Below are 25,071 nucleotides of genomic sequence, written 5' to 3' on the forward strand. Positions count from 1 at the left end.
TATATGTCACATCACATGTCCGTGATTCATACACATATCGAGCTACAATGTCCTTTAATATCCAATTCGCTCTACCTCGGAATTAATATATTTTCATATATGCTTAACCGAAGGGGAAATTGTGGAGGTCGTCCCTGGGAGACGATTATTGATATTATTTATTTAGAAACAAACCCAGGTATTGGACCTGGGTTCATATTGATATATATATATATATATATATATATATCTATATATGTATGTATGTATGTATAATTGAAAATAACTGCTAATGACAAAAAAATTATTTAACAGAAAAACAATAGTTCTCACTGATTGCCTGTAGGTCTTTCTGTCCTCTCCCGCCTGCCATCTCCAATAATTTCTTGTCAAGAAATTATGCAGATACGAGTCCGTGCCTGTAGGGCCAGCGGGCAAAAACAAGCTAATTTTCAGTTTAAATTTAGCCTGGTCCCCAATTATGCGAGAATTTGGTTGATCCATGGCCTTGCAAATTTCCAAACATACCTTATGGGAATAATTCTATTAGGGCCGAGGCAAAACTGCAACGTAACCCAGTCAACTTTTTTATTATTCTACATACCCTTTTTCAATACTTTCTATTTACTGTAATTTTTTTCTAATTAAAATTATTTTGGATAAAACTTTAAAACAGTTTTAATTACTTGAAAAGGTTTAAATTACACAGGATGGTGAAAACGCCCCACGTAAACAACGTCATCATAGGTGTAAGTGTACTGTACTGTATGATAGTCATTTCCTTTTTTTTTTTTTTTTTTTTTTTTTTTTTTTTTTTTTTTTTTGTTTTTTTTTTTTTTGCATGGAATTTCCTCTACATATCCTCTGCCAAAAAAAACTTCAAAATCCCCTGTGTTATCCTCCGTGAAGAGTTCTGCTGAAGGGAGGTTTTGTGAACCATTTGAGGTTTCAGGGACCAGCGGATAATGCGTATCTTCACTCCCGTTAGGCCTAACAAACTTGGTACGAGCGCCTGTCTGTTTCTTTGTTCGGCATGTTTCACCATGTAATTGTTTTCATATAAATTTATATTACGGTAAAAAAAAAGAACAAATTCATGATTTTATATAAAAATTACAATTTCTTAAAAAGAATTTATAAAATTCAATATGAACGAGTTTCTTGAAAAGTCTAGATCGAACGTCTCTCTCTCTCTCTCTCTCTCTCTCTCTCTCTCTCTCTCTCTCTCTCTCTCTCTTTTTTACTAGTAATTTTTATCAAAACCTATTTTAACAACAGAAATTATTAATGATCAAATGCCAAAAGTTAGTCAAAACAAGTTAACCTAGACCAATTCATTCATACATGTCACAAATTGGCATGAGGCCTAGCCTTCCATCTTAATGAATGGTTGAGCAGGAAGCCTTTCTCTCGCATTCCCCCTTGGAAGAATAATAAATTTTTCCTCCAAGCATTCCCCCCACCCCTTCTCCAAGTACCAGCGAACCCCCCCCCCCCTCCTAAAATACTTGAAAAGACAATAGATTTAATACGTTTGCAGTGCTCGCAGACTTTGAACGGCTTCACAGATATATAAAATTTTTTGAGAACCAGCTACCGCATAAAAGGGGGAATCGCACAATTAAAACGCATAATTCGCGACCGGACTGTATATAGCTGATGTGACAACTGTGGACCTGGACAGCTCATGTCTGCTATCCGACTGTCCCTATGCTGACCTTTTAGCCTCAGTTTCGTCATTATTATTTTTCTTTTGTTTTCTGCTCGATTATAAAATTAGGCCAAAGGCCAAGTACTGGGACGATGAGGTCTAATGTTATTTATTATTTTTTATTTTCTCCCAAGAAAAGAGGACACATGCGCGTCCTCCCTAGGTTGCGGAGGAGGACGAAGGGCAAAGGTTTCAAAAAGGGGGTCGTCTGGCCACTCTACTTCTTTCTAATAGGCTAATCAAAGTGAGGCTAGGAAAAATATCCCATTCATTCAAGGAGCTCTGAAGGGCAGTGGCAATTCTAGAAGGTGAGGTGACAGCTGCCCTCCCAGACTTTGGCCATGCCCCCCCCCCCCCTTTTTTTTTAATGAAATATTTATAAAATTAATCATTATTGAATATAACAATAGCCACAAATCAGTCACGCAACATGATTTGGTTATATTGCTACACTCGTATTGGAGTGAATCAGTAAATATACAGGAATGTCAAACTGAACCCTTTTCAGAATTTTCTTGACATGCCCCATGAATATCTGCTCATTTCATATAGTTTACTACCTTTCTTTATTTGGTTCAAATGTGCATTATATTTATACATACTATCCATTCTTTAATGTTTGCGTATTGTTTTGGAACTGCATATAGTTTTGAATGTTAAATTTCCATTTCATGCAAGTCAGGTAAAATACCAGATGGATGCTTCACAGTTGTTTTGCTTAGGAATCGAACAAAATTCTATATGAACCTTTACCTTTAGTGAAATTCATTCCTCCATAAGTTTCAAAATGTTTCCAAAGTTGTCATTATTTTTACGGTCGTCTTTCCTATGATGCCCATCCAACAATTATATTTGCCCCAGAGTTGCCCCCCGACTTTCTGAGGGGTAGAATCGCCACTGCTGAAGGGCAGTGGCGAGTAATGTGCTTTGCTATTGCTGAGAACGGTATCAGTTTATTGAACGTGTCAGGACGGAAATCAGAAAAGGAGAAAGCTCTAACTTTATTGAACAGAGACGCTGTATATGAGGCAGCAGTGCGGACAGAAACGAGTGTCCATTATGCACGCGTGGTACAAAAAGGGACAGAGCCCTCGCTGCAATTGTGTTTCTTTGCAGCTGAAAATACAAATATTTTTTTGTGCAGAGAGTACATTTTTACATATATCAGTGGATAGGCTGTGAAATGCTCTACGTTTTAGTATATGGTATAAAAACTCTGTACAGAGGAAGAACAGACATTTGGCGAAATGCAATCCTTACAAATACTTCCCTCCCCCAAGACGATGATTAAGTAATAATCGTTGGCTGATGGTCAGCGGAATCTTGCGGGACTGGAGGAGGCTGCAGGGTCGAGATTCCATCCGTTGGGGAACGTCCTCGTCGTCCGGTGAGTCAGGGGCGCAGGATGCCGCCCCTGGTGGTGGGCCGGGGGTGGGGGATTCGATTGCTTTTCTTGGGCTGCCCCGGTGCTGTCGGATTCCGGCGAGGCTGTGTTCTGAGGCGGTGTCCTGCGAGGCCTTCTGCAGGGTCATCTTTGTCAGGAACGACGGCAGGGTTTAGTCTGTCTATCAAGACCCAGTCCTCGCAGCCACCGATCGAGATGAGGAACGCCTTCTCCTCTAGGCGATGACACGGTGCAGTCCTCATTTGAGTCGGGTGGGTAGCATCATTCTGTATGAAGACGTACTTGTAGGATTCCAGGGCCCTCGGTCAGAACTGCTTCCTCCTGTCGTGTAGGCCCCTAAGCAGGGAATGAATTTCTTGCCAGTGGGATGTCGGGGCCCCCCCCCCCCCCCCCCCCCCCCTCGTCGCTGTCGGGGGGGAAAAATTCACTTGGCACTGTCAGGGTCTTGCCTGTAAACCTTCTCTGCCGGTGACGGTCGCCATTGGCTCTTGGGGCAGTGCGGAGGCCGAGGAGGACCCACGGCAGCTGTGCCTTCCAATCAGGGCCTGTGCAGCATGTCATCAGGGAGGCCTTGAGGGAGCGGTGGTCCTTTCCACCATGCCGTTGGCTGCAGGGTTGTAGGCCATGGTCGTATGGTGCTTGGTCCCCATCAGGTGTGCCAGGGAAGTCCAAAGTTCTGAGGTGAAGGCTGTTCCCCAGTCTGTGATGTCGTCTGGCACTCCGAAGCGGCTGATCCAGCTGGATAGGAGGGCTTTGGCACAGGCGTCTGCGGTGGCTTCTGACATCAGGGTGGCTTTTGGCCACCTGGTGGACCAGTCGATCACCAGCAGGTATTGTGATGGGGGAAGGGGCCCGACGACGTCAATGTGGATATGCCCAAATCTCCACCTGGGTTGAGGGAAGGTGCCTATTCCCGATTGGTATGCCTTCCTGTCTTGCTGCTCTGGCACGCGATGCAGTTCCTGGCCCATTCCCGGGAGTCCCTCTTAATGCTGTGCCAAACAAACTTTTCTGTCATGAGTCTGGTTGTCATGCGGGGCAACAGGTGCGAGAGACCATGGATCACATTGAGTACCTGCCTTCCTCCAGGAGACAAGTATCAGAGGGCATGGGCGGCTGGTGCTGGTGTCGCAGAGGAGCGTCATTTTGGAAGGGCCGAAGGGAATGTCCTCCTATCAGAGGACGGTAATGGCAGTCCGGTAGGCTGGTACTTCGGGGTCGGAAGGCTTGCTCACGTGCTAGGTCCTCGTAGCCCACACCAAGGTGTAAGGGAGTTAATCTCGATTTTCAAGAGGGCATCGGCTACGGGGTTCCTTCCGCTGGGGACGTACTCGATGGAGCACCAAATTCGGAGACGGCACGAGCTGATGTTGCTGTCTTGTGGACCAAGTGTTGCCCACCTTGACGAAGGACGTGGCCCAGCAGCTGGTGGTCTGTCCTTATGGTGAATCAGACATCTTTCAGGAGGTACTTGACGTGGCGGACAGCCTGTAGACAGCGAGGCGCTTGCGGTTGAAAGTGCTGTAGCGGGTCTCAGCAGGTGTCAGCTTCCTGCTGAAGAAGGCTAGAGGCATGGTGACATCGTTGACCAGCTGTTCCAGGAGGCGCTGCATGCAGTGTTGCTGGTATTGGTGACAAGTGTCAGGGGCGCATCGGGTTCTTGGTGAACCAGGGTTGTGGCTCTGCTGAGGGATGACTTGGTGCGGTCGAAGGTACGCTGTTGGGCTTCTCACCACATCAGCTTCTTTGGCTTGCCCTTTAGGACCTCGGTCAAAGGACATATGGTGCAGGGGATGTCCGGGATGAATCTTCTTTAGTAATTCACCATCCCAAATGAACTCTTAGAGGGCCTTGACTGACATCGGCATCAGGAACTTCTCCACTGCAGCCACCTTTGATGCCATGGGACGTACTCCTGCTGGGGTGATCTAGTGGCTGAGGAAATCCACCTTCTCTCTCTGTGCTGAAGGACGACAAGCCCATTCTCCTGTAGGCATTGGAGGATGGCCCAGACGTGGTTTAGGTTCTCCTCTGGCGATCTGGAAAATATGAGGATGTCGTCCACATAGCAGATGCAGAAGGGTAGTTTCGCTGAGGATGCTGTCCATGAGGCGCTGAAAGGTGGCTCTGGCGTTCCTCAGCCCGAAGGTGGAGAAGGCAAACACATAGGACCCGAAGGGCATGATGATCGCTGTCTTCGGGATGTCATCGGCGGGATGGACAGGAACCTGAAAGTATGGACTTTAAGCGGTCAATTTTAAAGAAAGATCTTTGCTCCGTGGAGAGGCCTGGTGAGGTCCTGTCGGGCATGGTGACAAGGTTCAGGCGGCGGTAGTTGCCATAGACCCTCCATGTACCATCTGCCTTTTCACCATGTAGAGGGGGGATGCCCACAGGCCCCCGGCCTTCCTATAGATGCCTATCCACTCCATTTCCGCGAACGCGTTCTTGGCTTCCTGAAGGAGCTTCAGTGGGAGGCGGCAGAACTTAGCATGGATTGGGGGGCCCTTGGTGTCGATGTAATGGCATACACTGCTTGGGCGCGGCCCCTGCCACTTGGCAAAGCTTGGGTCAGAAGATGTCTGGGAACTCTTGTAGGAGGGAGGCGTACCTGTGGGGAAAAACGGAGCAGAGGTGGGTGCCCTGGGTCCTGTGCTGAGTGGGTGAGAGAGGTAGGTCTCAGTGTCGAGGAGGCATTAGCGGGCTACATCTAAAAGCCCGTGGTGGACTAGGAAGTCTGGCCCCCAGGCCCCCAGGAGAGGGATTCGTATATTGGCGATGACGAAGGGCCAGGTGTAGGTCCGGCCTAGGAACGCGATGGTGTCCTCGACTTAAAATCCTCGGGGGTGAGACTTTGTTAATGTCGATGCCAGAGGGTCCACTGCCTCCATCATTTCCTCCGTCATTTTTCTTGGAGGTATGAAGGACCAGGGATGCCCGCATTTCTTCGCCTTACTGCCGAACTTCTAGTGGAAGCGGCACCAACCGTTGTCCTGGCAGGGTTGCAAGGTTCTCCTTCTATGGAAGGCTGCACTGATCCCAGCCTCCTCAGGTTCCTCCTGCTGCAGGCTGTTGGGTGACAGTAAGGCGGAGAGTTTTGTGGCCTGGGTGGCAGTGAACAGGCCAAAGGCCTGCTCCACCAGGCTCTCAATGTCCAGGTCTTCCACATCGGAGATCTGGCTGCAGATCTGGGGTGTGAGTTGGTGGAGGAAGAGCTTTCTAAAGGAGGCTTACCTCCTTCCTGCATCCTTGGTGTTCCACCTCCGGCAGTAATACCAGGTCCTGGAGCTTGTGCTAGGCTAGCCTCGGATCTGCGGTGGTCATGGGGTTGACCACCAGGTCGAAGATGTGGGCAGCAGCTCTCTCAGGACCTGAGAGAGAAGTGCTGAATGGTTAAAATAGGTCCCAGTGATCGGGCTTGTCCCTGAGGTTCGTAATCCATCCATCCATCCTATAACTGAGCGACATAAACTCGCCTAGTGAGAAAAATTTGTAATTACGGACGACTAGACAAATCCCCAAAATTGACAAGAATTATTAACGAAAATTGGAAATAATTTTCCTCAATATTGAAAACATTATACTGATAAATTTTCCTGTCATTCAACCTGTTGTAGTAAATCCATTTATGTGAGCAAGGGCTCAAGGCTGGCTATCAGTTTGTTTGTCTTTTTTTTTTTTTTTTTTTTTTGCAGGGTTTGGACTGAAATTATCCTCTTTAATCATAAAACTTTTAGTATCTACAGTTGTATTTTGCTAATGGAAATGTGTTCTATTGCCTTCAAATCCCACAAAATAAAAGTTTGGCTTCCTGGCTCGGCCCCGAACCATGCTGGGGGGAGCACTATCCGGGACCCCCTAATTCTATGCCTTGGCGGCGTACTGGGCGCCAGATCATGTAGAATTTCATACCCAAGATCGATCTACATACTATATGTCAAACCGTCCAATAGTTTTTGCAAAGGTTGAAGCTAATGAGAAAGCTGTTAGGGGAAGTATATCATGAGGGGTCCATAATGTTACAAAACTGTTCTGACTCTTAGTACCTGTCAGCTGTAACAGTTTAAAGTTCTTCAAATCCAACCACTAAAAACAAATTATTGAGTGCTTGTTTCGCTTGCCGACAAGTCCAAAAGCATCAGGCTTCTTTGGTTCCAGCCCACGTTGATATTCAGGGAATGAAGTAGTAGACAAGGTACCAAAGTAAGCATTCGTGGTAAATAACATAAATAATAAGAATACAGGTTCTTTTTCTTCCATCTTCCTTTCCACCCTCTCCTAACAATATTGTTTTCAAATGCAACTGCCAGGTTTTCCTCCTGTTAAACACCTTTAAACCTTCTTAGTATGTACTCTCAATATCCTTGTCAGCGCTGAATGACCTTAGAAGGTCCGCGGTTGACCTTTGACCTAAATTCTAATTCCATACCATTCAATAAATTACAAGGTGCCTCACGTGATATGAAAAAAATTAGCCCGTTTTTAAAAAAAATGGCAAGAGAGATGGAGCTTACAAAATTCTAAAAACATGAAATAAAAATAAATTATATCGGTCATGAAGAAGCTATGAAAAGAAACTGTCTGGCCTTTTCTTTTTAACTAAGTCTTATCCTATCGAGAGACAATTCCACCAGTGTTCCAGGTTTTTTTTATACAGGCCACTGCTACCTTATATTTTTTTTTTTTTATTTTTTTTTTTTTAGTCTGCGAAAAGAAAATGCTCTTAAAATTGGGCATTTTCGCCCAATTAGAAAAAAAAGCTTGATGATGATTGGTTGAATGTAATTTGTCAGAATTACATCGTTATATTTCACATGAGCACTTAATGATCCGGATGAAAGCTTATCTAATAACCTAAATTTATCCATCAGATATTTTTTTTAAAGTCTGTTAGTAATGATATCGAGCGGAGAGACAATAAAAACTATAAATCCAAAAATATATAGCAATGGTCGCCATAGTCACCGTCTGGTTTTTCATACTGAAAGTTTAAGTATTTCCTATACATTTTAAAGCAGATTAGAAAAAATCACACTAAATATTATTTGGACATATAATCATTATACTTTCCAAAGAATGAATTATATTTAAAAAGCGGAATTGATCAAATTAGTACTATGTGCAAAATTGTGGGGAAGTAACCGAATGGCCACCTGTATTTTATGGTAGAAGAGCAGTAGGTTCCTGGTTTGGGGACTTTCAAAAACGCGCTCGATAGTAGTGTTATATTGCCTTGGATACCTTTTAGAGGTTATATCTGTAATTCAATATTTCTGTGGCTCTTTTCGTATGTGCGCAAACCAAATGCCCATGTTATCCATAATTAACTTCTTGATTTTTTATCGAAAGTTGGAACAAGTAGTTATGGCACAAAACGTCTAAAATGTTGGCCCAAGCTGCATTGGTTTTATACCCAAATACAAATTATACTTTAAAAATAGACTTGGCATTACCTTTGAAAAAATTTTATTTTCTTTAATAAATATGTATATATGCGCGCGCGCGTGTGTGTTCTCTGTTCTCCCTTTTTGCACATCATACATAGTAATAGCGCTTGTAAGTTGAACCAAAAGGTTTGTGTGACAGATAACTGATGGATGGACAGTCAGAGAATACCTCTTCATGCACATCAATACACGATAGTCTCCACTCTTCACTTTTTGTAAGTTTGATTGGAATCCCTTCTACTATGTAAGATAAATTGCGATGGAAAAGTGGACACGATGCCGTACAAACAGACCAGAAATCTCCCTTGAAACACGCAAACATAATGAATGGTCTACAGTGGTTTGGTAGTGTAATGCTTACCCGTTTTTAATAAACGATGACCGGTTAAGTTTTTTCTTCTTTTTCTTCTATTTAAATGAAGAGTGCTAGATTAATTTTAGTATTTGTATAAGTTTTTTTCCTATATCCCATCAAACCACTGTAGACCATTATGTTTATGATGTTTAAAAAGGAAGATTTCTTATGGTTTTTATTTTTACGGCATTGTCCCATCAAACTTACTTTGCCATCGTTATGTATCTAACAAGGTAGAAGAGATTTCAACCAAACATACAAAAAGTGAAGACTATCGTGTAATGATCTGCATGAAGAGTATATTCTCTGCCTGTTCCATAAAACCATCATTGTTTGTCACAGAACGTAGTACCGTATCATCGCAACTTCCCCTACATGATGACTGAAGGATTCTGGTCAAAACTTACAAGGTCCATTATGTATTGATGTGCAGGAAGGGTTAGCATCCACTTGTCCATCAATTAGTTGTCACATTTACCTCATCACAACAACTTCCCCTGTACGGTTGAAGGGGTTTTCGGTCAGACTTGTTAGAAAATAGACCACTGTAGACCGTTATGAAATAGATGTTCATGAAGTGAAAAATTTTAGTTTGTCTATGCATCAGTATGGATGTCGCAGTTAATTTTCATTCACAAATTTTCGGTTCCATAGTACAAGGTGATTTTTGTCGAACTTGCTGCAAAGGATGACCATCAAAAAGTAGATGTGCATTAGGACATGATCCTTTATCACCCTGCATGGTTAAAGCAATATCTGCCACACCTGGTATAAAGGTAGACCATTATGCATCGATGATCTCCAACTTGTCTGACTCACTTGATTTGTCCTTTGCTACGTCTCCACATGGCTGGAGAGTTCAGTCAACGTAACACCAGCGTGAACCATTGCAGACCATCAAGTATTGATGCACCTGAGAGGAGAATTCTGGGCTGCCCATTCATCATTGTATGTCACACAACTTATTTTTTTTATGCTTGAGGCGTATCGGTCAAACTTAGAACAAAGGAACCGTATCATTATAGAGTGTTTTGAAGCAAGATCAGTCGTCTATCCATTAATCACTGTCTGTCATACTACCTCCCCTACAAAGATTGCAAGAGATCTCAGGCAGACTTGTACAAAGGGTGATCCTGTGCACAGATGATGTTATGCTTTTTCTTAACATCCTATCATAATAGAGAGTGAACGCACTGACGCACTCCCACACATAGAAACGGAATCGTCGTGCTTAAGGATTTTAGTCATGTGTTTATTGTATCTTTTATTTGGAATCTCTCTCTCTCTCTCGTGCTCCTGAGAACAATTCCGACCACAACCGAACGTGATACCAAACTGGCGCCGATTACATAGATCATTTCTTAATTTATAGTATATTTTTTAGCTTGTGTGCTCAGCACTCTTGATGTCTAAATTTAGTTAATTTTCAATAACACAATGTGTTTATATACTCCAAATGGTCATGACTACAGTTTTGGATGCCGATCTATTCAGCACACTCTTGATGTCTTAATTTAGGTCCATTTATTCAATAACACAATAGTGTTTATAAACTTCAACTGGAATCTCCCCAGTTTGCACCACTGGAGTATGTGAAGTTGAACTGCCGAGCTCTATCAACCTCTCGGCTCCGAAGTTTTGTAAAAAGCAAAAGGATCCTTAAGTTAGCACAACACACGTGCCCTAGGATGCACAGTACAACGTAGTACATTTAATGTTTGCATATTCTTGCAGAAAGTAAGTAGGTATAAGTATCGATAACACCGACATTAGGATGATAGAGAATCAGTGATGTCTATTTTTTATTGTAGATATTTATTTTTTTCTGGAGTTGAAAAAAAACAAATTTTTTTTTTTTTCATGTGTCGCAGACCCCGCAGGTCTTTCTCCTGGACCACAGTTTGGGAACCACTGCTCTAGGATATTATGTTGTCTGCTGAAGAGACGATTGAACACCAATTTGTCTGTCACAGGGTGACTTTGCCATTTGCAACTCCTGCATAGTTGGAAAGCAGATCGCTATGAACGGATAAACTGTATATTTTTCTGTACTCAAATTATATATCGGTGCAACTCCTCGTTTGTGACTAAAGAAGATTCAGTCACAAAATTAACATATAGGCCACATGACCTATATGTTAATTTTGCAGTACGTCATATTTAATTACCTTTTAATTACGATATTTTTCAGTGTTGCTGAGTGGAATATTATTATTCTTATATTATTATTATTCCAGTAACTGAAAACTATTCTTTCAAATGGAATAAGCGCACAGGGCCATTGACCTGAAATTCAAAAGCTGCCAAAGAATGTTTGGTTTCAGCCTCCCACGACAGACCCCATACTGCAGCAGTAACTGACCATAGTACAGAGCCAGTGATTTTCCATCGCCCTGGGGATGGCATGAACCGCGACATTTGAGTGGCATACCACGATACTAACAAGCAGACCGGAGTATCTGATTAAATAAAATTTGACCTTTACATATATCTTTGTATTTTGTTCTATCTTTGTACCAAGCTTGACTGAATCTTCTTCAATCACAAACGAGAAGTTGCACCGATATATAATTTGAGTACAGAAAAATATACAGTTTATACCGTTCATTAGCGATTCTTGCTTTCCAACTATGCAGGAGTTGCAAATGGCAAGTCACCTGTGACAGACAAATTGGTGCTCAATCGTCTCTTCAGCCACGATGACAAGGAGCGAATAGTGAGAAAGGCACTCGGTGAAAAAACATCAGATTATCATCAAAACTGTAGAGCTAAACATATATATATTAAAGATAAGATTATTACATTTAAAGAGCTTCATATTTTTAGGCTTTTAAGATCTGCAGGAAAAATCAAAATGTAACAAAAACAACTTCGCATGCTATTTACAAAAAGATACGAAAATGCCAGGTGTTATAGATAATATTACATAGTATATGAAGAATGTATGAATGGCATATTGAAATAAGTTGCGACACTAAATTTTAAAATTCTTAGGGAGGAACTCTCCAAAAACTGACAATATTTAAGTTATTATTTTCTTTCCTTTTTTAATCTTCTTCCCTTAATGATGATGTGAATCATCATTAAGAGAGAGAGCGAGTAGGAAAAAATGACATGACCATCGAATTGTTGCATAATTCTATGCAGCAAGAGACAGACCAGGACCTCCTGATCGAGAAGCATGACATCAAAGTTGGACTGATGATGGTAGAAACCTTCGGATGGAATTTGATTAGTCTTGCTCTAGTTCGAGAGGATCATTGAACCCGAATCTTTCCTGGTTTTTCACTTGCCATCGTTTGCATTCTTTACCCTTCGTCGCTCTAACGTTTAATCAGTGAAATATATTGCCTAGGTTGATCATACCCATTTAACGATAATAAATGAGATCTCTGTTACTATAAATGGAGCAAATGAGATACTAGGGTTATTTTTACCAGCAAAATTCAAGGGGACAGTTTGACATTAGTTTTTTTTTTACAGAACAACAAACCATATATTTAAAAATGTTAATTTTAAAATACAAATGGTTACGAAAACCACCTTGAATTTACTATAATTTTTCAGGTGTACTTGGAGTATTGTCTAAGAATAATATTCATTGAGAGAGTGATATCAATATTTCCAAATTGTGACGAAGCGCCCAAATATCTGGTACTACACTTACCAATCAAAATTTACTTACCTCACAACAGCCAGTCACCTGAACCTTCATCACAGATAAAATACCGCTGATTACTCTAAAGGCAACAGTGATCCCTTAAGAACTTAATAATCATACAAGAAATCAGACTTAAGTTCATTAAAATAGGTGTGAGGTAATCTTATATGAGATTATATTAATTAAAGGGTATCACTCCAACAGCAACTTTAAAAGTCTAAGTATTTCCCTGGTTCTAACGCACTTAAATAAAATTGAAGGAAACAGCACAAATTAACACTAAAACTATACCTAATACAATTCTATCATTGGTGGTCAACAAGTGACACTTATAAAATCTGGAATAAACAAAAAAAAAATTATTTTTAAATTCAAAATTTATAAGTGAAATTCACAATCACAGGGAAACTTACTATTACTTGAAAACAACACAAAGTATAATTAATTCTTGAACTAATTATTAAACAAAATTAAATCAAAATAAATATATAAAAAAAAATTGATTAATCAAGAAGTTAAATCACTTAATCATAACTCAAACTGTTAAGCAATAATTAATATTTGAAAAGAAATCTAAGTAAATGCAAATTAATTTACAAGTGTTAAATTAATCAAGTAGGCAATGTTAAATCCTTAAGAAACACCTAAGTTAATCAAACAAATTGTGAATGCAAAAATATGTAAACACAAAAATGTTGAAAAATACCCAAAAATGTAAAAACACTAAGAATATAGTACACACAATATATATATATATATATATATATATTATCTAATATATATATATATATAATATATAGAATTAAATACAAACACAAAAGCTTGCAATGAGCAAAAAATGAAATAATTTTACATGAAGACTTTAGATATTTTTTAAGTGAACTTATAACTTGTAATAACACATTACCAGGTGCCAGTTTTCCTTTTTGCTGCAGCTTCCAAATTCGCTCTACTCTTTCAAAGGCGCTGTTACAAAAACACGTTACATTGTCTGTTCAGCTTCCATAAATAGCCACTATGGTATTAAGAAATTACAGAAATCTAAAAATTACGAGTGACTATGTAAGTACAAAATCTTTACATTAATGTAAAGATTTCTCTGTCGAGAACACACACACACACACACACACACACAGAGAGAGAGAGAGAGAGAGAGAGAGAGAGAGAGAGAGAGAGAGAGTGAGAGAGAGAGAGAGAGAGAAGAGAGAGATGGGCCAGCTCGAATGGCTCCAGAAATACAACCAACGCAAGGACCTGCAGCATTCAAGCTCAACTAGTATCTCCACACTCTCTGTTTTTGTTTTGTATTACAAAGTCGATGGTATGGTTCAATAATGTTGTTGGTTTCTTCACAAAATTTACAAGATCGTGGCTTTCAAGTAACTATAAATTCTTTGACATAATTGTCATCGTTATTTTCTAAATGCACAAATCAGTGTAATTTTGTTATCAGACAACAATTGGATAGGATTGATCTTACACGTGCTTGGTGGTTTGTAAACAGATAATTTGTATGTGTTTTTTATAGTGTGTTGTTTCAGTGTTGATATATTCAAATGTATTGAACACAATCTGACTCATTATGGATAGTACTTTGTATCTTTTTTATAACTAAGATTCCCATTCCACCGCCTTTTTGTTTTCTCTCCGTACCTACATGGTAAAGTTGCGAGTTCCTGGCGGCATTTCTTTTATTTTAGAAAAAGAAATCACTTTCCTCACTATTACTTATCCTAAGGTCTCCCGTTAAGCAAATACCATACACATATCTAGTTTGTGTATATTATTTATAATTTTCTAATAATGTTGGTTTTTTTGATTTATTTCCTAATGACTATATTTATTAAATTGCATAGAAGATTATTCGTCAAAGCCATGATCCTTATTATTTTTCGCCCTTGATACAATACTACGCACTTATTCCCATCATATGTTTTGTTCAGTCTCACTACGGCCTTTACACTTTAAGGTGTTGCTAGTATACATTCATTTGATGTGTGATTTTTACCGCATATAGGGCAAACTTATTTATTTTTACAATTAACTACACTAGTGTGACCAAAATCCTGACATTCATAGCATTGAAAAATCCTCATAGTAGCACGAGACTTCAAATGGAGAAACAAATCCAGTTATGTAAATGTACTACTTATATTTAATTTTAAAGTTATAAGGATAGCTTTCGGGAATCTGATAAGGGGAACCGAACAGAATCCCGAAAGTTATCCTTATAGTTTTAAATTTAAATATGTGTACATTTACATAAGTGTGGATGTGTTTCTCCATTCATAGCATTGATAGGGCATGTAACAGTCGTTCACACTGCAACGGTTTGTACAGCGTAAACGATGGATTTCGTATTTTGTTGTGTGCGTGTGATGATATAGTGCTTATATATTAGTCGTCTTTAGCTTTCATTTCCTTTACATTTTTGACGTTGTCGTCGTCTTATCCATGGATTTTTCTATATAATGTTTATTGATAATGCCATCGTCATTCGGCATGTACGTACTACTTTTATATTATTGATCGCCTGAATCTCTGTTTTTGGCTTTTCTAAGTTTTTCCTATCTGCCTGTCGAGCTCTGATCCTCGCTTTGATAGACTTATGGCTGCAAAACAATCCTACTGAGTAAATGAGTAGGTGTTGTCATTCATTTTGTATGGTGTTCAATAGTAGTTCTGTGGAATTTGCAATGTTCTGGCACTAAAGAGGTTATGTGGAAGTTTTCAAGGTTTTTGTTCGGGGCATTGGTATTTCTACTAATTTATGATACGGCCAAATCCCGAAGTGTCGGGAGGTCGTGGGATAAAAAGGTTACGAACTTACGAACCACTGAGTGAGTTCGAGAATCGAGAGATCCATCCAAGGTCCAGGAGAGATCGGACAAGGCCGTATTGCCTCGTATACGTGTGCCCGTAACTGTGTTGAACTTGAACTTATAATTGTTGCCTGTTGAGGAGGGGCGGGCAGCCAGCTCAACCAATCCGGGCAATCCCCAATGTTTGTTTGGGTTTTAAGAGTTGCTTGTGAGTGAACTTGCCTAATGCCAAATGCCACTGCCAGAGTGCCAGTGAAGTTGTTCAGTGAGCGCTCAGACATTGTGGATAACACACGTTCGGACAAACAGCGGCAAGCTCGGTTGACGATCAGTCGAATATAGGGAGAATGTTTCCAATGTGAAATTGGTAAGTTATTCAGTAGGTAGACGATATTCACTCCGTTAAATTTCTATCTTGTTTTACGTAGATCTACCTAGGCTAGGTAACAACCTATGTAGCTAGGCTACTACTTAAGTACCTACCTAGGGTAGGTACCTAGTAAGTGTTGGCGATTCAAATGTGACGTGTCAAGACAGGTCAGCCTAACCTGTTGTAGCCACCAAGGCCCATAGCATAGGTAGCCTAGTTAGCATAACCCAGGCAAGTAGGCTGACGTGGTATGTGGCGAGCATAGCCCAGCCTAGGCTAGGTACCTAGGCTATACCATGTTTGGGAGGTTCAGTGTGGTAGGAAGCCACCCTTCAAATTTTTAACTCTGGAAGGTACCCAGGCTACTACTAGGCTAGGTAGGTAGATAGCCTATGTATGGTGAGTTAGGTACCTAACTGCTGGGAAGGCTAGGGTGACAATTGCATCCTCAGCCTAGCCTTGAGTAGATGGCTTCATCTCATGTTATGTATGTCCTGATCATAGGGGAAACAACTGACTGGACTAGCTGATTCAGTTTTCACTGCTTGTGGATCCACCCTTTGAAAAAGTACTTCAACATGTATGGGCACCAGTCATAGTAATCATTGGTGGTGACAGCAACAGCTCAAGACCTCTACTAGGGTAAACAACCGCATGGACTGGCCCAACACACTGACGGTTACGGATGGCCACCCTCCGAAAAAGTACTTAGCCCTATAACGCGTTTGGACACCGGAGATGTTCATCAGTCGCGACTTCTTGTTGGTGAGAGACGCAGCTAAAGACCTCTACTCTCCTTTCGAAGTAAGTATTTTCTCCAAAGTTAGGAATTAAGGCCAAATTTAAAGTTGTTCCAGTACGATATACAAACCTTTCGGTCCTTTTACAATAGGAAGGTATAACTAGCGGCAGCTGGACGGTCGTAAGCTTTGAACAAGGGAGTTCGGTAGTTAACTGCTTGTCAGACACTGCGCGCGCCGCGCGACCGGGAGGTGAAGAACCACTTTTGCTTTCGGCCGTGTGTGTGGAGGATGTGTTCGTCATCGCTCTCTGCCCGCTTCATCGTCGTATGCTTTTGTTGCGAATTTTTCAACTTGGTTTGTCAGTGTTTGAAAGTGAATTTTAAGTACATACTGTCTTTTTCATCTTTTATTACTTTGATTTTATGGATCATCAGACATGGAGCTATCCCCGTGGCCCCCCATCAACCGTAGATGTACCCGGGGGTGGAGGGCCGCAAGTGTGGGGTCTTCCGCTCTTTCTGAAGATTGATCCTCATTTGCGCTCGGTGGCGAGGGTGGGAATGCTCTAGGCCCGAGCCTTGTATTTTTTGGGTGAAAGTGTGAAAGTGAAAATCGTAAGTGCAGTGCTCTTTTTCATTTTCATTTTATTTTTCATGCCCTTTGCGCTCGGTGCCGAGGGCGACGCGGAATGCTCTCGGCCCGAGCCTTGTATTTTTTGTTGTTTTCCGACACGGCATACAAACCTTCGGTCCTTTTTACAATAGGAAGGTACTAGCGGCAGCTGGATAGGTCGTAAGCTTTCGAACAAGGGGTTCGGTAGTTAACCTGCTTTGTCCAACATGGCGCCAGCCAAGCACGGTGATGTTGCGCGACTGGGAGGTAAACAAATCACTTTTGCTTTCGGCCTCACAGCGAGTGGACGTGTGTGTTCGACGCTCTCTGCCCGCTTCTCGTCGTTTGCTTTCATGAGTATTTGGTTGTGTTTGTGTGTGAATCATTTGTAAGTACAATCATTTCCTCTCTTATTTCATCATTTCTGATTTGATCAATAATGGAATCTCCACGCCTCGCTACCCCCCACCCGAGATTATGCCCGGGTACCGAAGGGCGTAAATGCGGAAAGTTCCGCTCATTCCCGGAAATTGATCCACATATTTTGTGCGCTCGGTGTCGGGGGCGCGAATGCACCCGAAAGCCGAGCCTGTGAAGTATGTTCTAATTGGTCGGAGGCGCAGTGGGCTTTGTACGAAGGCAGGAAGAAACGAAGGCCTGCAAAGGAGTCGTCGGAAAGCTCTCCCGCGACTCCTTTGGTTACGGACACTTCGTCTTCTTTCCTGCCGCCCGCTCAGCTCCCACGTTTGGCGCCTTCCCCTTGGGGGGGCGGGGGGGTTTCTAGGTCCTTCTCCTCACCCGACCTGTCGAGTGTGGAGGAGGGCGCTAGATACCCCGATGTCGAGTTGTACTCTGGGTCCTCTATCCGTTCGTCTTCTTCGGCGAGCGCGGGTAGAGGATCCTGCTAATCACCCGACTTCTGCTTCCTCAGGTGCGGTTGCCGCGAAGGACGACCTCGGACAGGTGTGGGCATCGTTGGGTCTGCAGGGCGTGCCGAGTGTCCAGGGGCTGCTCTACCATCTCGCTGGCTCTGTGGCGGTCACGCATGCTATGGTTACGACCACCACAACGACCCTCACAACGCCTGGCTATGCTTCACCTCCTCACCTGTGTACACCCCCGCACGCGGTCTCTGTCACACCAACTACATCGGTGCAGGGGCCAGTCGCCGTACCACGGGGAGTGTGATGCCGCCGCCTGGGTTTGCCGTGCTGCCGCGACCGACTTAGTGTGCCCGAAGAGCTCGCCCCTGGACCTCCCACCAGTACCTAGGATGGCTGTGCCGCTGGTCCGTCCACCTGGACCGCCTGTACAGCCTGCCGTACCTGCCCAGCCGCTGTTCACGGACGTTGACGTTAACGACCACTGCTGCCGTTCCTGTACCTGCTCCTGCCGTCTCCACTGCTGTTCCTGTGATGCCTGCACCTGCTGACGTTGTTCCTGTTCCTGGCACCAAGCTGCTCCCGATGCTGATCTGTTCGGACAGGTGCGTCCGGGCTGTTGCTCTTCGGCAACAGGCAGCCCCGGCTCCGCTCTGGATGACAGATCTGACATCGGTCCTGAGGAGGTTGACGAAGAAGAAGAAGAAGAGAAGGAAGGTGTCGTCGTCGTCTTCATCGTCTTCTTCGTCGTCGTCGTCGTCTGCCGCCTCTTCCCCTTCTTCTCTAGGGCTCCCCCCCGCCTAAGAAGAAGAAGGTCGCCTCCCCCCCCCCCTAAGAAGTCTCCTTCGGGAACTTCTAAGGGCCCGTCTCGCTCTGGTGAGACGGGGGGTTCTTCCGCTGGTCACCCCTGCTCCTTCGGGGGCAGGACCCGTCTCTTCTTCCGCAAGGAAGAAGACTACGGGGACCAGAGGAGTGCCGGCTAACACCGGCACTTCCTCACCTGCTGTTAGTGGTTCGACCACGGCAGCAGGATCCGTCTCGGCCTCTCGTTCGCGAGAGGTACCGAGTGTACGGTCCACCTACCAGCGACCGTGCAGCTAGGAACCAGACCTCTGAGCCAGCTCAGCGTCAGGTTCACGGCACGGAGCGGAAAGACTGGTGACAGCCGCTCACAGCGACTCTCACCAGACCAGCTCTCGCTCTCGCGGCGAGCAGCTGGCTACCCGGCGGACGTGACGGTCCATGACTGGCCACGGGCTGAGGCTGGAAGAGTCCCCCCGTTCGCCGCGGCGCCAGCCACGGCTGGTACCAGCGACGTGACGCGCCGTGAGGATACGCACCGGTCTCACCGTGACAGTGGAGCGCGCCGTCGCCTGACCGTCACTCTCACAGAGAGCGATCGGGTACGGCAACCAGCACCAGCTCCTCTGCACACGAGACCGGGGCCGCTGTTCTCCGTCCAGCCGCCTTCTCCACAGCGAGACGGCTCGACTAGGCCTGCAGCTCGATCGCCACCCGCGGGTTGACGATCGCCTGCAGTCTTCCAAGCCCACTGGTTATGCCAGCGAGCGAGGAGGGAGCGTCAGGTCTGCCTCTCCCATACCTTCAACCTCCTCGGGTTACACCGGGAGGGGCGAGGTATTTGAGGAGTGATCGTGAGGGGTGCGCCCCTCAGGATACCCACCACGTCGTCCTACGTACCAGGCACGGTTCTAGGACCAGCCAGGTCGTATGCACAAGTGGCTGGAGGAGACCGAGAGGGGTCTGTCGCTGTTCCTCCCCTCGAGGGAGGAGGGGGTCTCGGGAGATGCTCCTGTTTGAGGGACCTGGATGGTCCGGATCTCGCAGGACGCAGTCACTCCTGAGATCCAGAGGAACTTTGCCGAGGTTATTGCGCTGATTCGTCAGCACAATGACCTCGCGGAAGGATCGCCGCTCCCACCATCCGAGCCCACGTCCCGGCTCGAGTCGTTCTGGGGCCCGAAGAGGGAACCCAGGGACCGACGGTGGGTTTTTTTTGCCGCGTTCCGAGCTTGCAGACTCAGTGCTGACCAGGTAGAATCGCTTGTCTCCGGGCAAGACGGTTCTCTAAGTCTGGCAGGTCGAGCAAGCTGCTTCCACCTCCTCTGCTGCGACAGCGGCGTTTTTTACGTGCCATCTGAGGACCCGATGCCGCCCAAACAGGTAAACCCGGAGTTAGCCAGGCTGACTCCGTGGGTGTGTCTCTGCAGCAGCTCCTGTCAGAGAACCTATGTTCTCGCAGCAAGAGGCACTCGGCCTGGAATCTACTGCCATGGCAGCTTTCCAGGCCGTCTCCTGGTTAGATCTGTGGTCCCTCACAGTATCTAAGGTCGCCAGCCAACTCCGGGGGAATTTCTCCCGAAGATGACTCGGCCTTTAGGAGACTTTGCCAGTCTGGGGGAAGAGCCATCTCCTTCCTTGCCCACCAGACGGTGAACCTGTGGGCCAACCTGGTTCTCCGACGTAGGGACGCTGTCCTTACTCGGGTTTCCAGCACCCCGGGCGTTAAGGGCGAAGCGGCGTTGGGACTTCGCAACGGACCTCCTTTACGGAGTTCCAGTCGTCTCTCTTCCCAGGAGAGATGGTGGACGCTGCGGTGGACAGACGGCGCACTGAAGACAGTGACCGTCTGGTTCACCAGGCAGTCTCGAAGGCTTCTGGGCAGCCTCGGACTGCGGCCAAGTCAAAGAGCTCGGCTAGCGTTCCTCGGTGGCTAAGACGGTAGCTGCGTCGAAGCCCCGGAGAAAGACTCTGTCTTTCTTCGACTTCTACAAAGGGGAGCCGTAACCAGCCCTCCCCCTCCCAGCCCTCCTCCTCCCGTGGAGGCTCTGGGAAGAAGTCGAAGAAAGGGGGGAAAAAACGCTAGGGACGGCGTTCCCCTCACCTGCTGCCGGAAGTGGGGGGGTGCCTGGTGGCCAGCCATTGGGCAACTTGGCAGCGCTACGGCGCCGAGACCTGGATTGTAGATGTCCTTCGGGAGGGATATCTATTACCCTTCGAATCTCGGCCACCCCTCACCTCCAACCCGGTCCAACAACAGTCGTACGTTCCAGGGTCATCGAAGGACGTAGCATTGAGACAGGAGATCAAGACCATGCTGAGCAAGAGAGCTGTAGAAATCGTCACGGATCAGTCACCGGGCTTTTACAGTCGACTCTTCTGGTGGAAAAGTCTACGGGAGGTGGCGCCCGGTGATAGATCTCTCTCTCTGAGCCGGTGTTCGCCGGACCCGCCCGGTTCACGATGGAAGACGGCAACGTTCAGTGCCTGACTCCATCAGGGAGAACGATTTCATGCTTTCAGTGGACTTGAAGGATGCGTATTTCCAAATACCCATTCATCAGTCCTCCAGAAAGTACCTCCGCTTCATCCTCGACGGGACGGTGTACCAGTTCAGGGCACTTTGCTTCGGTCTCTCAACCGCCCCACAGGTGTTCACGCGAGTGTTCACTCTGGTGTCTGCTTGGGCCCATTCGCACGGGATACTCTGATGAGGTATCTCGACGATTGGTTAGTCCCCTGGCGAGCTCCCGCTCGCAGTTGCTACAGGACAGGAATCGACTGCTAGAGTTCTGTCGCGATCTGGGGGGGGGAAAATCGTTGTTGAACTTCGAAAAGTCCGATCTCGAGCCCAAGCAGAGGATGAAGTACCTGGGTATGCTGATCGACACGGTAGCAGGGCGAGTCTTCCCCGCAGACTCGCGGATCAGCAGATTCAGGGAGGCAGCCAACCAGTTCCTGTCTCGGCAGGAACAGGTAGCTCAGCGATGGCAAGTCGTGATCGGACACCTGTCGTCACTCGAGAAGTTAGTCCCTCACGGGCGTCTTCACCTGCGGTCTCTCAGTGGAGACTAAAGAGAGTTGGTCACAGGCGACGGATCCCCCAAGCTTTCCAGTGTCACTGACACCGGAGGTGAGGCAGGACCTAGCCTGGTGGCTGGACGACAGGAACCTCTTAAGAGGAGTGCCTCTGCGCACTCCCCCCCGGACATGCAAGCTGTTCTCAGACGCATCGACCGAGGGATGGGGCGCACACCTGGAGGAGTTGCTGACTTCAGGAGTGTGGGACGAGAAACGACAAGCACCTTCACATCAATGTACTGGAACTCAAGGCAGCGTTCCTCGCTCTCCAAGAGTTCCAGGACCGCTTGATGGACACTCGGTGTGTTTGATGTGCGACAACACCACGGTAGTGGCCTACGTCAACAAACAAGGGGGGCCTAGTGTCTCTCCCGTTGTACCAGTTGACTCGGCAGGTGCACGAGTGGGCCGAGGCACACTCAATAGAGCTGTCGGCACGCATACATTTCCATCCGTCGGGTGATCAGGTGATAGGGACCACGGAGTGGTCTCTACAACCAAGGGGACACGTGGGCTGAAAGGCTCTTCGACCTGTGGGGTGGGGGCGACCAGTCGTGGATCTGTTGCCGCCACCCGGCAACAACAGGAAGCTCCAGGTGTTTTCTTCTCGGCCGTGCCGGACCCATGGGCAGCTGCAGAGGACGCTCTTCAACACGTGGGACAACCTCTTCGTCTATGCCTTTGTCCCCCGTTCAGCCTGATTCGCAAGGTGATCAGTCGAGCACTGGTCACCCCGAATCTCAGGATGATCCTGGTGGCTCCCAAATGGCCACAGGCCATTTGGTATTTGGAGGCCTGCTGGCTCTTCTCGCAGGAGAACCGAGAGAGATTCCCCCTTGGCACAACCTTCTCGCCCAGGACCACACGTCGACGGTACCACCGAGCAGTCCAGTCCCTACGTCTTCACGGCTGGCTGTTATCCACCACTCTCTTGCGAACGAGAGGCGGCTTTTCTCGTAGCACAGCAACAGAGATGGCTGGAAACGTCCATCAGTCCTCTGCAGCTGTGTGTACCCAGGGGAAGTGGGCCGTCTTCTGTGGTTGTGTCGTAGACGGGGTCTATCTCCTCTCAGAGCCACTCTTCAGCAGGTAGCGGATTTCCTCGTTTTTCTTCGCCGAGAGAAGCTCCTCTCAGTCCCCACAGTCAAAGGATCAGAGCCGCCCTGGCTCTCGTCCTGAAACTGAGGGGATTGGACATCTCGAACTCGTTCGAGATCTCCTTGCTTATGAGGAGCTTCGAAAGGTCTTGCCCACAGGGAACTCAGGCCCCCTGCGTGGGATGTGACTCTCGTCCTTAGGAGTTTGACTCGAACGCCGTTTCGAGCCACTCCGAGAGTCGTCAGAACAGGGATCTGACCCTCAAGACCCTCTTCTTGCTGGCCCTGGCATCGGCGAAGAGAGTAGGGGAACTTCATGGTCTTTCCTATGATGTACGACACTCCAGGGGATGGGATCTGTGACGCTCGATTTCGTCCCGAACTTCGTTGCGAAGACTCAGAAACCGTCGATCCTGACAACAGGTTCGAGTCCTTCACGATTCCCTCCCTAATGGACTTCACCGATAATGATGCGGATGAGATGCTGCTTTGTCCTGTGAGGGCGCTACGGCGCTATCTGAATAAAACTCGACACCTCAGGCCTGAGTGTCGACGCCTCTTCGTTAGCACCGGGTCAAACCAAGAAAGAAGTATCCAAGAACACTCTTTCATTCTGGCTGCGTGAGGTCATCAGGAGGGCGTATGAGGCTGATGGTAGTGACGACATCCGTACGTCCCGTTCCGAGAGCTCACGAAGTCAGAAGTATTGGCCCCTCGTTGGCGTTTCGTAAGAACTTTCTCCGTGGCGCAGGTCCTGAAGGCAGGGGTCTGGTCTAACCAGACTACTTTACGTCCTTCTACCTTCGGGATATTGCCCACAGGTCCTTGGATACCTTTTCCTTGGGACCCGTGGTGGCTGCTCAACAAGTTGTGTAGCTAACCCAGACCCTCGCAGGCTGAAACAGCATCGAGTCCTGGTGTGACTGTGTGGATGGATGTGTGAGTGAGTGAGTGACTGGCTCCCTCTTCCCATCTTTTCCTCCTCCTCTACCTGTGGGCAGCCAGGGCACGGTCGTCACTACGCTGGATGAGGACGAGATGCAGGTGAGCTATATGACAGAGCCCCATCCTATCCCTTTCACTAGGGATAGGAGCAGAATATCCACCACTTCCTCCTACAAGGGGGGGGAAGTGGATGCCTACAAGAGTCAAACCCATGACTTTTTATATTTGCTCCTGTACAGGAACAAGTTTTCTTACATTGCTGGTACGAAGAGATACGCTTGCCTCTCTCTTAGTACTCGTCCAGAGGTCTGACCATTGATCCTGCGGTGCACACCCAGATCAATCGGACAGAGGCTTGGATCCCTCCCTCGCTCTTACGACCAGGGAGACTTCCAAGGTTGGGCGAACACCAGTCTGTTCACAAAAGACTCAGATTCCTCCCACCAAGAAGTGAGTCTTTCCTATTGTAAAAGGGACCGAAGGTTTGTATGCCGTGGTCGGAACAAATGACAATTTGTCCAAAATTGCATTTTTCCTAACTATACAAAACCTGAGGTCCTTTTACACATAGCCCCACCTCATGCCACCCCTCACTCTGCAGTTTTTGCTTGGGCCAAAAGCAAAAGTGATTTGTTTACCTCCAGTCGCGCGCTCGCGTGCCTGTCGGACAAGCAGTTAACTACCGAACCCCTTGTTCGAAAGCTTACGACCTATCCAGCTGCCCGCTAGTACCTTCCTATTGTAAAAGGACCTCAGGTTTGTATAGTTAGGAAAAATGCAATTTTGGACAAATTGTCATTTTTTGTGTGAAAGTGAAATTGCAAGAGCAGTATTCTTTTTCATTTTCATTTATTGTTATCATTATGGATCAAGGTTTCCGCTCATTCCCGGGAATTGAGCCTCTCGCCCTTTGCGCTCGGTGTAGAGGGCGCGAATGCTCTCGGGCCAAGCCGTGTAACATTGTTCTAATTGGTCGGAGGTGCAGTGGGTGTTGTACGAGGGCAGGAAGAAACGAAGGCCTACCAAGGAGTCGTCGGAAAGCTCTCCCGCGACTCCCTTAGTAACTGATACTTCGTCTTCTTTCCTGCCCCCCCGCTCAGCTCCCACATATGGCACCTTCCCCTTTGGGGGGGGGGGGGGGGGGGGTTCAAGGTCCTTCTT

General features: G+C 46.1%; 1 protein-coding gene across 1 annotated transcript in view; it reads right to left on the bottom strand.

The window, feature by feature from the left end:
• Nucleotides 1–25,071, bottom strand: part of LOC135218084 (uncharacterized) — a 219,276-nt gene that overhangs the window by 193,599 nt on the left and 606 nt on the right. The gene's annotated exons all lie outside the window — the stretch shown is intronic.

This window comes from Macrobrachium nipponense, chromosome 9 (assembly GCF_015104395.2).
Source record: "Macrobrachium nipponense isolate FS-2020 chromosome 9, ASM1510439v2, whole genome shotgun sequence".
NCBI classification, from domain to species: Eukaryota; Metazoa; Arthropoda; class Malacostraca; order Decapoda; family Palaemonidae; genus Macrobrachium; species Macrobrachium nipponense.